Source organism: Drosophila virilis, chromosome X (genome assembly GCF_030788295.1).
Source record: "Drosophila virilis strain 15010-1051.87 chromosome X, Dvir_AGI_RSII-ME, whole genome shotgun sequence".
NCBI lineage: Eukaryota > Metazoa > Arthropoda > Insecta > Diptera > Drosophilidae > Drosophila > Drosophila virilis.
The window spans coordinates 18,399,301-18,413,128 of NC_091543.1; positions in this window are offsets into that span (position 1 = coordinate 18,399,301).

The window sequence follows — 13,828 nt, forward strand, 5'->3', positions numbered from 1 at the left end:
GCCATTTGCCGCTGCCTCTATCTGAGCACATGACGTCAGCTGGCCAAGTGTCCTTAGCTGTTGTAGTTGTTGGCCGGATGGTCTACGTGACAATTACCACAGTTATTACACGTAATGAGTACAGCCACCGCATGCAAACAAACACAGGCAGCAGCAGCAGCAACAGCAGCAGCAGCAGCAGCAATGGCTGTGACAGGGGCAAAGCGTGGACAGGCGAAGGCGGAGGCGAAGGCAATGTCAGCAATGGCTGGCGAGGGAATCATCTAGTGCTCGCATATTTTGGTTGCGATACATACAGATGAAACCTTCTTGGAATTGTAATCAGATCACGGCCAGCACGCGTGCACCTGCAACCGGCAACATGGATGAACGCACACACGCACTCGCAGCGAAAGATCGCTTCCAGCTATCAAGAGCTGGGTCCTTGGACCGCAGCTCTTTGGCCTAAACGACCCAGTTTTTACCTGAGGCAATTGTCCGAATTCCCAGGCAATTCAAATTCAAATAAACATGCATAATGCCCCACTTACATAAATGGCCAAGACGGTGAACGAGGCATACCGACTGCCGTTAAGGTAGCCCATTCGGTCTGACCAACTGCACTAACTTATTTATTTATTAAGTATTTATTGCTTGCGGCAGACGCATGGTCAGGACCTGCCACAATCAGGGGCACGACTACAGCTGCCAGCACACCTGGCCCGCTTGCCAATTGCTTGGCAGGAGTCTGGCAAAAGTTCTGCCCATCTAAGGACATGTTGACTAAGCTTTGCCAGAACTCAAGCCAGAAATGGCCATTAATTAAGCGGCCGGCACACCCGGTTCTCTTTTGTTTCACTTGATGCCAAGACTAAAAGGCAATTATTAATAAATTATATACATATATATATATATACATATATATATATAAATAGTTATATAGTTACATACATGATGGTATGTATGACGGAGCATACACGTGCCCAGCAACAGCAAGATACAAAAATACAAAAACTAGGCAAAACACATGTAAAAAGAGATTTATTCGGCAAGCGGAAGTCGAAATACCCTTCATTTGTATCATATATGTAAGAAGGAAGCTAATGAACCCTTTTAGGAAAGAACTTGACTTTCTAGATATACATTGAAAGAAAAACGTGCAAGCTAACAATAATTTTTTACTTCATTTGGTGATAAGAATATCACGATTAGTTTAAACTTGTTTGAAGCTCCAACTGGGTCGGTTTGGACTTACTATATATAAACGCCTTGGCGATGCCTATTGCAGTGCGTTACACACTTTTTGACAAAATCATAATAGCCTCAGAGAAGTGTATGATGATGTGAATAATGAACATAAAAGCAAAAGGTCAACGTCCGAGTGCGAGTTATGTAATCTGGCGACCACTGGACAGCTTCGCCATAGCGAGGGGCCGCAGGGCTTTCTACTCTTGGTAGCTGATTACGACACTTACGAGAAACCATGCAAAGTGAACTCAATTGGATATTTTGTTGTTGATAATCCTACTTATTTCAACTTTAAAGTTTCAATTGGACGACAACAAAAACAACAACAACAGCGAACACAATTGCAGTTACTTGAGTTATTGAAGGCGTTAAGCGTATGCCTAACTGTGTCTGCGCCTGTGGGCCATCAAGTATACGCAGCGAGGGCCCGTAAGGCAACGGCATGGCGACCTTGACCAGCTTTTTGTTGTATGCTTTTCGTCTTCGATGGCAACTGCGACCGCGACTTGAAGGCGGATTTGCGCAACGGACGCGCCCTTTTTGCCCAATTATACAATTGCGGCTTGGCCGTTACTTGAATTTCGCTGGCCGCCGACTTCGACTTCAGTTGAAACGGGTTATTCGTATTGTATATTAATTATACTGTTTATCTGTCGCAATTTTGAAACGTGGCTCAGCTATTTGGAGAAGTTTCGCGGCTCATTTCATGCAGTTGACCTTCGAGCACAGCGAAATTAGTTGAGTCTTCAGCCTGTACACATATGCCCGTTGCTTTATTTTTATTTATTTTATTTTATTTTATTTTATTTTTTTTTATTTGCGGCTTGAATTTTAAATGCCTGCAATTGTATTAAAGCGCGGTGAAAGTTTTTTCAGGCCTACCTAAAAAAGGGCTTAAAACAATCTCATAAAGTATTTACCGAATTGATTAAATAACTGCGCGTAATGATTATGCGGCTAAATCTTAAAATGAAGTGTGCGTTTATTTTCCTTTGACGCTGCCACGAGCAGCATCTAGCGCCCTCTAGCGGCTGTAATGCTGCAACTCCAGTGATACTTAGCCAAGAACAGAACCTCGAATTAAGTTCGTTTGCAGGTTAATTTCCAATTTGTGCCAAAATATGATCGCTTGTTAAGAACACTTTTTGACATTTTTAATATCGTTCCAAAAACAGTGTGAAATAAATTATTACGAATAAAAAGAAAAAAAGACTCACTACCCAATAACAGAGCTCAAATCAGGTAACAAAAAGTCTTTAGCGTAACCAAAAATCAATCTAACTTAATATACTTATTATATACTTATCAACTTTTGCAATTTATAAGGCACCACATTTCGAAGCTTTGTAATAGTTCAAAAGATGACAACCCGACAAATTTGGCGAACTGTAGCTCTAACACTGTGACTGGCATAATTATAAATAAAACTATAACTAATATATAAAGGTTAACGTAGTTAAGATGAAAATTTAATGTACATGATGGTAAAGCTCTAAGCAAAGAAAAAGCAGAGTATTCAATTATTTTGTCATGAATTGATAACGATATAAATTTCGAGGTGAAGAGTATTTAAAAATAACAAATATTTCAGATCAAGTTTTGTTTAAATTCTTGAAAAAAAGAAAATACCAAATTCAAATCTTCCAAGTCCATCGAAAAAAATCAATTAAATTATGGATAAATAAATAAATAATATGCATATAATATATTGTATGGTGTATAATTCTATTTGCCTACAAATTCAATTGCAAGCAAATCGATCAGTCTTCTTAAGAACACGCAAAGAATTTCAGTTTTAAGCTCTTACTTTAGAGCACTTACGAGACTTCAAAATAAAGCTATCTTCGATACTTTTTATCAAATACGATATAAATTTTTATGTGAAGTGCATTGAAATTATGGATCTGCCACTTATAGAATTCGCAAAGAATTTCAATTTTAAGCTAAATTTATAAAAGTGTGAGCAGAGCATATAAAAAACACCTGAGATCTTTACAAATCCACATTAATGTCCACTTTTGGCAACATTTTTGTTCATTTTACCTTAGAGTCAGAGAAAAGGACTCCTCTTTTTGTAGGAACTCATGCCCTTACTTCCCAAGGCTTATGTAATTTTTATAAATAATATAAAACTATCAGCAGGACATGCATTAAGCAAATGACAAATAAATTTCTAATTAAATAAAGTTCATGGTGCGTATGAGTGATATTTATTCGCCCACTGTGCAATTTGCGATTTGCTGTTTACGAAATACAAAATTGAATTCTAGTTGGCTGTTGCTTATCAGAAACAAGCAAAAACAAATACAATTGATGTAAGAGCTGGCCAGTTTCAACGACCTCGGGCAAAATGATTAGAATATATAACTCGTATTCGAATAGCTCGTAGTTATCGTTCACCTGTCAGGCATTTGCATGCTTGAGTGCAAATTCCGTTATTATTCCAATTAAATAGATTAAACAAAGCCTAGAATGTGGCTAAGGGCAAAGGCCACTAGCTGCGTGCATAATAGAATTGAATCTTTAAACAACTAAAATAATAATAATAATTAAATTAAACAAATACGTGTGTGAATCATAATATTATTTGTAATAACATTTATTGTGAAATAACCTTTATTTGTTTCTTGTTAATATCATTTAAATTTCTTTTTAGCACGTTCCCAGCTCGAGCTTATCACAAATACAAAGCTCGAGTTTCTCATAAGCATATGCATATGATATACTAGCAGCAAGCATTGCCCAATCGACCGTCCGCTCAAAGGTAAAGATATCGCTGAATTACCGAATGGTCAGTAATATATAAATATATATATGCAAGACATGGCACACCATAACATCATGATCTCCGCCATTGTTCGTGACAATGACCCAGCGAAGGGCTGTCATCCAAGTATCGAATGTTGTCGTTGGCTCTGAATTTTTGGTTCTCATACCCTAAACGGAAATAATTTCTGCTGCGCTCTGCACTTGCGAACGTTGCATTTGTCTGTAATGGACGGCAATGGGCGGGTCTTTTGTACAGCGAAGCTTCGGTTTATGCTGGTGCGACAATAGATATGTCAACTTTATCAATGGGCCATAACTATGTGACATTCAATAGCATTAATTCTCATTCATTATTTATTTCAATAAATATTACAACAAATGCAGTCTATTTGGGCCCTGGCAACAGTCTGAAATTACTATACTTGGTTGAGCAAATAAAGAAGAAAAAAGCAATATTAAGTTATACGACTGGCTAGCTGAGTGATAGGCTCTCAACATATAGCTCAATAGCTCAGTTAGGACTGAAAAGCAGGATTTGAATACCGTGCAGCCTTTGGATATCGTTGGCCATATGACAAAAGGAGGTTTCTACGATGTGATTCAGTAAGTAAGCCTGCTCAGCATTACAGATAGTCGAGCCATCCAAGTCCGTAGACTGTCTATCCACCGATAACAAGCCTTGAGCTGGGAAACTACAAGAGCTAAATATAATGCTTACGTAGTTTCTTCAAAATCAGGCACACATTTTCTTCAACTTATCGATAACTTAAAAAAAAAACGATATAAATAGATATTTAGATAGTGGCATAGTGAAAAAAATCGCAATTGAGGCGCTCCATTAGGGAATCTTTAGGATACTATCTTAAAGTCTGCCAAGTCTATATAAAAAATAAATTAATTTTTGGAAAACCAAGCACCTGGAAAATAAGCATTGAAGGTTCCATTGCGTACATTGCGATTCGTCTACGAATTCCCATACACAAAAATGTCATTACATATTAGAAAATCCGCACAATAGTAAGACTTTTAAGAGAATTAGGCGCGGGATAAGCCGGGTAATACCAGCTAATTGAGCTAATCTGAATATTTCATTCCTAGAATCATTCGCTTCAATTAAGCGATGTTTACCAAAATCCAAGCAATAAAAGAAATGATCATCCACAAAAAATATGCAGATATGAAACAGATATATAAATTATATATACCCCTAATATTAACGATCGATCGATCGATCGATGGAGCAGCTCATTTGCATGACGATATTTGTGATACCAAATAGGTCAATGGACATGAAAACAAGAGTAACCTTGAATACCAATTCCGAAACTATCAGAATCAAAACATAAACACTTGGGATACGCGCCAGAAAGCACGCAAGAGTGTCACTGGCCACGGCCGGAGGCGGTTGTGGCGGTTGTGGCGGTTGTGGCGGGAACGGTGAGGTCGGCGAGGGCGGCGGGGGCGGTAGTGGGTTCGAAGTGAGCACGCGGTTTCTTCTTTTTTGTAGTTTTTTTATTTATATTTTGTTGTTTTTACAACTTTTGACCAAGACAACAAAATTTCAATGAAGCGGTTGCTATGACGGCAACGGTTAGGGGCAGGCGGGGCCGTTTAGGCCCAGCTACGCTTCATTCAAAGAACATGGCAAAAAACCCAGAAATCTTTCAGTCATATCATATCAAAGCACCGAGAGATCGAACGGGAGCCACAGCAGCGTGTGCGGTTGCGGGGCGCGGGGCAAACGATCTCTGCGCTTGGATGCGAGCTCTCGAACTCAGGCGCAGATGGGGCTCGTAATCCGGAAATCTACGCGCTTGTCTCATTCACAGGTGGCTGGCAGCAGCAGCTCGTTTTCTTTTCTTTTAAAATCGTTTTTTTCTGATGTTTTTTAAATATATTTTTTTTTAATGTCATGTTGTTGTTCTCTTAAGAACAGGAATATGAAATCAAATAGAATTTCATTTGTTTTTATAGAATTTGCATTGTTTTATGCGTTATTATAAATGCAGATATTTGTATTGTCGCCAATTGACGCAAACCGAAAGCGTCGCGTCTCAGCTTAAAAAATAAATGGGAAAATATTTTAAAATTAAGCCGAATGCTTACAGCTCTGGAATATTTAATTTGATGCTCGAGGAAGTGGCGCACTAGTTGGGGCTAAAACTACAACAGCTTCAAAAGCCAACCCCAGCGACAGCCGCTAGCTGAGGTGCTTGAACCCCCCAAACACACACGCACACACACACACACACAAACAGTCCACAGTCCATAGTCGACAGCCTGCAGCTTGATTCCAGCCTGGCCGCTATGGCGCAGTAGCAGCAAGAATGCTAAACGAAACCGCTCGAGACACGACTCGTGGACGTGTGTTGCGAGCGTTGGGGCTGGGGCTTGCTGATGCTGTTGCTGTTGCTGTTGCTGTTCTCGTTGCTGGTTCTGCCGGTGGGTAGGTAGGTGCCGGCAAGGGGCGGGTAGTGGGGCGGAGGGGTTGGAGCAACGGGGCTTGCTGGAGATGTCAGCGTACGCGCTCAAGGTTATGGCTCTGCTAAGACGCTGGCGCATCGATTGGCATTATATAATCGCCATCGGATTGAGCTCATTTTGGCCATTCTAATGAAACGCCAATCGGACTCGGAATCGGACTCAGAGTCGGATTCGGACACTGGGAACATGCGTCGTACATCGCATACCGCCTACAAAGTTCATTGCTACCAAACACTCGCTTTGGCGCCGAAGCTGTTAAGAAAACACGTTGTATCTAATAGATACGTATCTAGTAGTTACGCATATGCTTAACCATACACGCACACGCACACGCACACGCGCACGCCGAACGCCGAACGCTCGCGTAGTAAATACGCACAACAATCTGTGCGTAGGGCCCAACGCTGGGATGCTGCTGACCAGTGGCTGATAGCTGATTAGCCGATTAGCTGATGGCTGCCCCCTTGGCATGAGTCAGCACGGACGGGCGGACGGGCCTGACGGACACCCTGCCCGGCCGGCTACCCAGTTGTGCGCGGCAACAGGTTGAATCTCGGGGCCCTTTAACTGCTGCTATTGTTGTTGATCATTCGCTGTTGTTCTTGTTGTTGCTTTTGTTGTTGTTATGCAAAAGCAGAAACATAAACAGAAAACGAAATGTCGCAGTTTTGTTTTCAGTTTCAGTTGTGCCCTTATAAGTAACTTGCTGTCCCCTCTCCCTCTTCCTATCCCTGGCCCTGGCCCTGGCCCTGGCCCCAAAAGCCCCGCCCCCCAGCCACAGTCAGCCACCGAAAGTATCTGCCGATTGGCTGTCAGTTTAATGAACTCTCCACAATACGCACATTCTTCGCATATTTGCGCGCATGAATTTGAATGGTGGTCATCTAGACGACTCTTCCGGCGCCCTTCTTGTCCCGTGGCTACTCCAATTACATAATGCCAAGCAAAAAAAAACACAAATTTGTGGGCTTTATTTTTCCCAGTCGGGTTCAATGAATTCCCAACATTTTCACACGTTTGCCAAAGCCTTTGGTTTCTCATTCTATACACTTTGTTTTTTGTTTTTTTTCATTTGTTTTTTAGTGTTATCTATACCCTACAATTAAAGAGAAACAAGTGAAGTTGCAAAATACACTAACTGTACTAAGACCAAGGAGAGTAATACTTAAACATTAATATTTTTATTATTATTTTTATTTTTTTTATCATAATATATGTTGAATAGAGAAATACTTTATTCATAAACTAGTCGGTATATAATACTTTCCCTTCTATGTACTATACTTTCCCTTTCCCTGCCAATTACAGGGTATGCCGTGCTACGCAATTAAACAAACCTGAATTACATGTGAATCAAAGAGAATAATAAAGAATTACATATTTTTGCAGAAATGCATATGCAATTAATTTCGCTGAGGCTTGCATTTGGGGGGCCTTTCACACCCGGCATGAAACGGCGGCTCAGTTCGGCTCGGGACATGTACTTACGTAAACAACAAATATGTTGTTGAAGATCTGTTGAAGGCGTCGGGTTTCGTCAGCTCGGAACAGTTACTACGTAGTATTTATTGTCAACACGTATATATACTTGCATGTATGTATATACAGTATGTGTGTGGACTTTCCATATAAATTATACAAATCGCACGCTAAAAAACAAATGCTTTTTTTTTAATGTGCATATAGTATTTGCGACGGGGCGAGTCAATAAAATGCACAATTCACATAATAATTTATTATTTCTAAATTGTTTACCGAATTATAAATTCGCAGAAGCGGTTTCTAAAGTCGTCTTCAGAACTGCATTTAATAAACCAGATATTAGCCTGAGCAAATACTTCTGATTAGATAATATTCAATTCATATAAATCTATATTAACATTTCAATTCCAATTACTAATCAAATACCTTAGCGTTTGTTGACCCTTTGGCGTGTACGTGTTAAAGACTTCTAATTGCATGTCCACCATATACAGATACGGAAGTGTATATTTCATTAAGCAAACGATTTGATTGCATAGCTTTGGCTGATTCGGTAGCGCATTTGGGAGTCGGTCATGCTGGTGCGTAGCTCTTCGGCTCGGTCTCAAATTCTCGTTAGCTGTGAAATTCTCAAGACGTCTCGAGTGGCGGCGGCTTCTTTTGCGTCGTCACGACATCGATTTGTCAGTTCAAGTTCGAATTAATGAGTTCTCAAGGCCAAAAGGATGAGCATGATAATAGAGTGCGAGCGAGATAACAAAACAGAGAGCGAGAGAGACTGAGACAGATAAATGATATTTGCCGAATAATAAGTAGCTAGAAATTGCGAGAGCGTGAGATAGAAAGAGAAAGGGAGATGGAGAGCTGAAAGATTTATTTTTGTTTTTGTCGTAAATTTCATAATATTCTATTCCATTCCCGTTCCCGTTCCCGTTCCCGGCCAAGTCCAGATGATGGCCAAATCGTTGGCCAGGGTTGGGGGGGCTGACGCCTAGTCTGAGGCTCTGGCTCGGTCTCTAGATGTTGCCATTCTTGCCGCCAATTCTTCGGTAGATTCCGCGTTGTCATGTGGCTCGATTTTTGTTTTTCGATTCGGTTTTTTTTTTTTTTTTTTTGTTCTTTGTTGTTTTCGATTGTGTAGCAGGAATTCACAATGCTGTTTTCAAGTTCAAGAGCACATATGAAAGCTAAAAGGTGGTCAACAACAAGACTGAGCAGGCTTGTCTCAGCTATTTAGCATAGCTGTGGGGCTTAGGACAATTTGAGGCATTCTTTCGCGTAGATCTTTCGGGAAGCACAAACAAATTGTTTACACCTTGTCATCCCATAAATTAATATGCAAAAAATGAAAACAATAACATTTCAAAAGAAACAAAATGAAACTGGATGTTGTTCGGAATTGAAATCTTGTTTGTGTCCAGCTAAAGGAAAGGAACTCTGATGTAATTCAACCCGAAATGGTTAAATGCGTCAAAAGGCAGAGTTGTAGGAAAATTTTATGGAATTTTTAAGATGAAATCAGACGCATTTCAGAAATGGAAAAGCAACGCAATTCTTTGCTCTCTTACGTTAACTGGAACTAGTGTGACGAGGCATGCATATAAATCTTTCACCTTGTGAAGGGAGCTTGGGGTAGTTTTGTTAATTCTTGTATGTATTATTTTTAAGTAGCATATAATCAATATTGAAAATATAAACATTTAGAACAAAAACTAAGCATTATAAACTTTTGAGCCCAACCCATTTATTGTACTTCTACCATATTCAGCAGAATCCAATTTTGGTCAGATATCTAATTTAGCCTGCATTTCGCATATGAAAATATTCAAGGCTTGTAATATTTTCAGTAGAACGGGCGATTTTATACTAATAGTTATATAATTTCCTAAAAATAAGACGAAGGAGCAAGGATATCTTACTCACGCCGAAGATTAATGCAGTTTTACTGGCATGTGGGCTTGATGAAAATGTTTTCAGAAACAGAATATTATGCCGCACAATAATCTTTTTTCGGACCGATCCTAAGATTATGATCCGGCGTTGATAAGATTTTGCATATATGTATAAGGATCATAGTAAAAATAATTAATCCCGAGTTTGGCCAAATAAGTTTAATGGAAAAGAGGTTTCCATATTGAAAACCTAGCGATCGTACCTATGGCATCCATATGATATAGTGGTCCGATGTTGATAGGATTTTGCATATGCGTAGAAAGCAGGGTAAAAGTTTTAAATGCCTAGTTTGCTTAAGATATCTTGAAAAACAAAAAAATTGTTCATACAAGAACTTATTTTTCGACCGATCCTTTATAAGACAGCTATATGATATAGTGATATAGTGGTCCGGACCTATGCAACACGGCTGTTGATGCTGATCTAAAATATGTCTGCTTTATGGAGTCGAGGATGTCGCCTTAACATTTCGTGACAAATTTAGAATACCTCTATAATTTATCTACAGTATAAGGCTATAAAAAACAGGGAGTCGATCCGCGAACCCAACTAGAGAGAATTTTAATTAGTGCTTCCAGCCCTGATACCTTCATATACATATATTCAATTATTTAGGGAAATTCCCATTTAAAAATTAATAGGTAATGTTAAGTAAGTTCCTCACATTATTGTAAAGCTAGGTGCTCGATAAAATAAACAAAAAAAAAAAGAATTCCTGAAAGCATAATTAATACACAATTCTTGCATGTATACAAAAACTATAAAATTAGAGCTTGCTATGACGTCAAAAATAAAAAGCAGCTCAAATTAGTTGACGTTCAGCTAATAATAATTAATTTCTATGCAATTTGTGGTTATTTCACTTTTTAATTGTTTGCCAAAAATATTTGCTGAATAACTTTGTTAATTACTACAGCTATTGATTTGGCTCGTGCATTACGTATATATTTAGAACTGTCTCTATACAAAATTAACGAGAATAACAACAAATCGTTGAATAAATCACCCAACGACAATTGAATACGCTGCAAATTCTGAATCAACTATATTTGGTTTATTTTGAACAAATTATACAAAAGTGAATGCTTCATTAAGTGTGGAATCGCTTGTATATAGTATATATAGATTGATAGATATGGCATGGATATATATATTCTTAAATTTAGCTGGTTCCTTTATGCCCGCAACCCGTGCCCCTTCACTGGTCGAGTATCCCCTGTTCACACGCCTTCGCTTTTTGTTGCTATTTCTTTTTATTATATTTATTTTCGGTACATTAAAGTTTTTTGTGATCCGCTCGTTGGCTAATTTGTTATTTATTGCAAATGTATGCACATCTGCACATACATATTCCGTACATGTACATGCTTAGTTAAGTATGCATGCACACATACTTATACACGCACACACACACACACACACACATACATATGGGATACACATGTGTACGTTGTTGTGTGTGTGCGGCTATGTTAAAGTATTTTACAAATTGGTGCTTTGTTTGGCGTTGGCTGCTCAAGGTCGCGCTATAAAAAGTGTGCAAAAACGATTCTAAATATTGCATCACGCTTGTCAACACACACACACACAATCACACACACACACACACAGACACAATAAACGTTAACCAACACGTGCCGCCAGAGCGCAAGATCGAAACTGAGATACTCTAAGATGCAGATGCAGATACATATGGATCTTGGTTTAAAGTCAATTAAAACATATCAAAAAAAGGAACACGATTTCTTTGTTTGACATAACATGCCCTATAAGGTAGATACATATAGTTATATAGAAGAAGTGAAAGATATGTGGAATGTAGTCATATGCTACATACATCCAGATATTACTAGTTCCAGCTTCAGACAAGACAAACTCGTTTCAAAACCATCCGAAGATTATCACTCAGTTGGGTTACTTAGGGTTACTTAAACAGCTGGCATAGTCTTTTGTACTTTATATATATAAATCTATACATAAAACTGTTTGTCCTGACGCAAAGCCGGTAAGAGCTAGGATGCTGAAATTTTCACAGTGGTTACCTTATGTGATGAAGGTGCACGTTAAGACGGGGTTCCGGAAATTCCATTCTCAAGTATGGAAAATCGCGAAAAAAGAAATACGATTGAAAGATTTTTGGGCGAAGTATTAAGTGGTGTCCGATAATTATATATATATATATATAAATATATCTGCCTACATTTCTCTCTATCTATCTATCCATTTATCCATCTATCTATCTAAGTATAAACATATGCATTGCATGTGTTTGCGCTGTTTTGCTTAATGACTAAATTTAATATTTAAGTTTTGAATCGCTTAACAATTAATGGGCTATAGTTGTTGTCGAGAGTTGCAGCTGACGCTGACGCAGACGCTGCCGCGGATGCTGACGTTATGAGCTTTGCCTTTGCCCCTCGTTTGAGATCGGGAAACCAGTTAGTTATTACCTGTCACAGGGTTCGTCTGGAGTTCAGCTTTGCCTTTAAGTACTAAAAACTAAAACTGAAACTGAAAATGAAACTCAAGCCGAGACCGTGTCCACTGTCTCTGGCATATCTTTGCCGCGGGCCACTCTGCCGGCATATTTCTGCACTGACTCATGTCCGGCATCCTTGACGCGCTGCCCCGGCGCATTCGTGACTGTACAAGCGGTAATTTGCCTGAATATTCGGTTCGGTATCGGTGTGCATGGGTTCGAGTTCAGTCTGGTCTGGGATTTGCCTAGCAGTCATTAGCCTTTTGGCAGCGCACCAGTTCCTGGAAACTTCTCACTCTCGATGATGCTGCTGCTGTTGCTGCTGACACCAGCCTTTGCCTCAACCTCTGCCTCAGCCTCTGCCTCTGCCACCGCCTCTTCCTTGGGTATGGATCTGTGTGTCTGGGCCAATGACCGCTTCCAAGGCCGCGCACAGTGCACAGTTTTCCTGTTCTCATTTTTCACGTGCCTGCCGCGTGCGTGTGTGATCCTTAAGTGGCCAACCTATATACAAGTGCATCCAACACACACACACACACACACACACACACACACACACACAGTTGTTTGTTGTCCTGCGCTGGGGCGGGTGCATTGACCCAACGGCCATTGTCTTAAGTGCTTTGTTTTTTTTTGCTTTCGATTTCCTAGAGGCTGCCTGCAACATGATGCATCCTAGCGCTGCAGCTGTTGCTCGAGTTGTTGTCAGTTCAATGACTTAGTCGACCGAATAGCTGCTTCTTAGTTGGACATGTGCGGCTGTACAACAACACTTGCCGCTGCTGCTGCTGCTGCTGCTGCTGCTGCTGCTGCTGCTGCTGCTGCTGCTGCTGCTGTTGCCATGCATTCTCCGCATTCTCTGCTCTCAACTGGATTAACTCCTTGCGGCATCCTACTGAGTATTTAGCTTTAGTACCCTCTGTTGTTGCTCACTTTGCATACACACATTTTTTGGCCACAGCCTTGAATTACGTAGCCTCACATTTGGCATTTGACTTTCTTTTTGTTACTTTTTACCTTATTGTTGCTTAATTCTGATTTTATTGCTGTTGCCGGGGCGGCATCCGTCTGTCGTATATCTATTTATTGTGGCCTGGACACGAGCTGGAGCTGGAGCTGGATGTGAGTTTGGGATGCCCCGTTTGTGCACTTGGCACGAGAGAAAAAGAGAGCGAATTATAGAGTAAGAGAGAGAGAGAGGAAGAGAGAGAACCAGCTAGAGAGATACTGATGTTGATTGCCGATTGCTGATGCTTACTAATTATCAAAATTGAATTGAATTTAAGTAGATGCAAATTAGTTCATTGCCCGCTAATGCCAACAAAACGAGTAGGAATGCTCTAGAACCAGCTGCTCGACTATATGTTGCCCTGTAATACGCATGGTAAGCATCGAATGTAAGTATATAAATACAAATAAAGTTTCTCTCTGCAA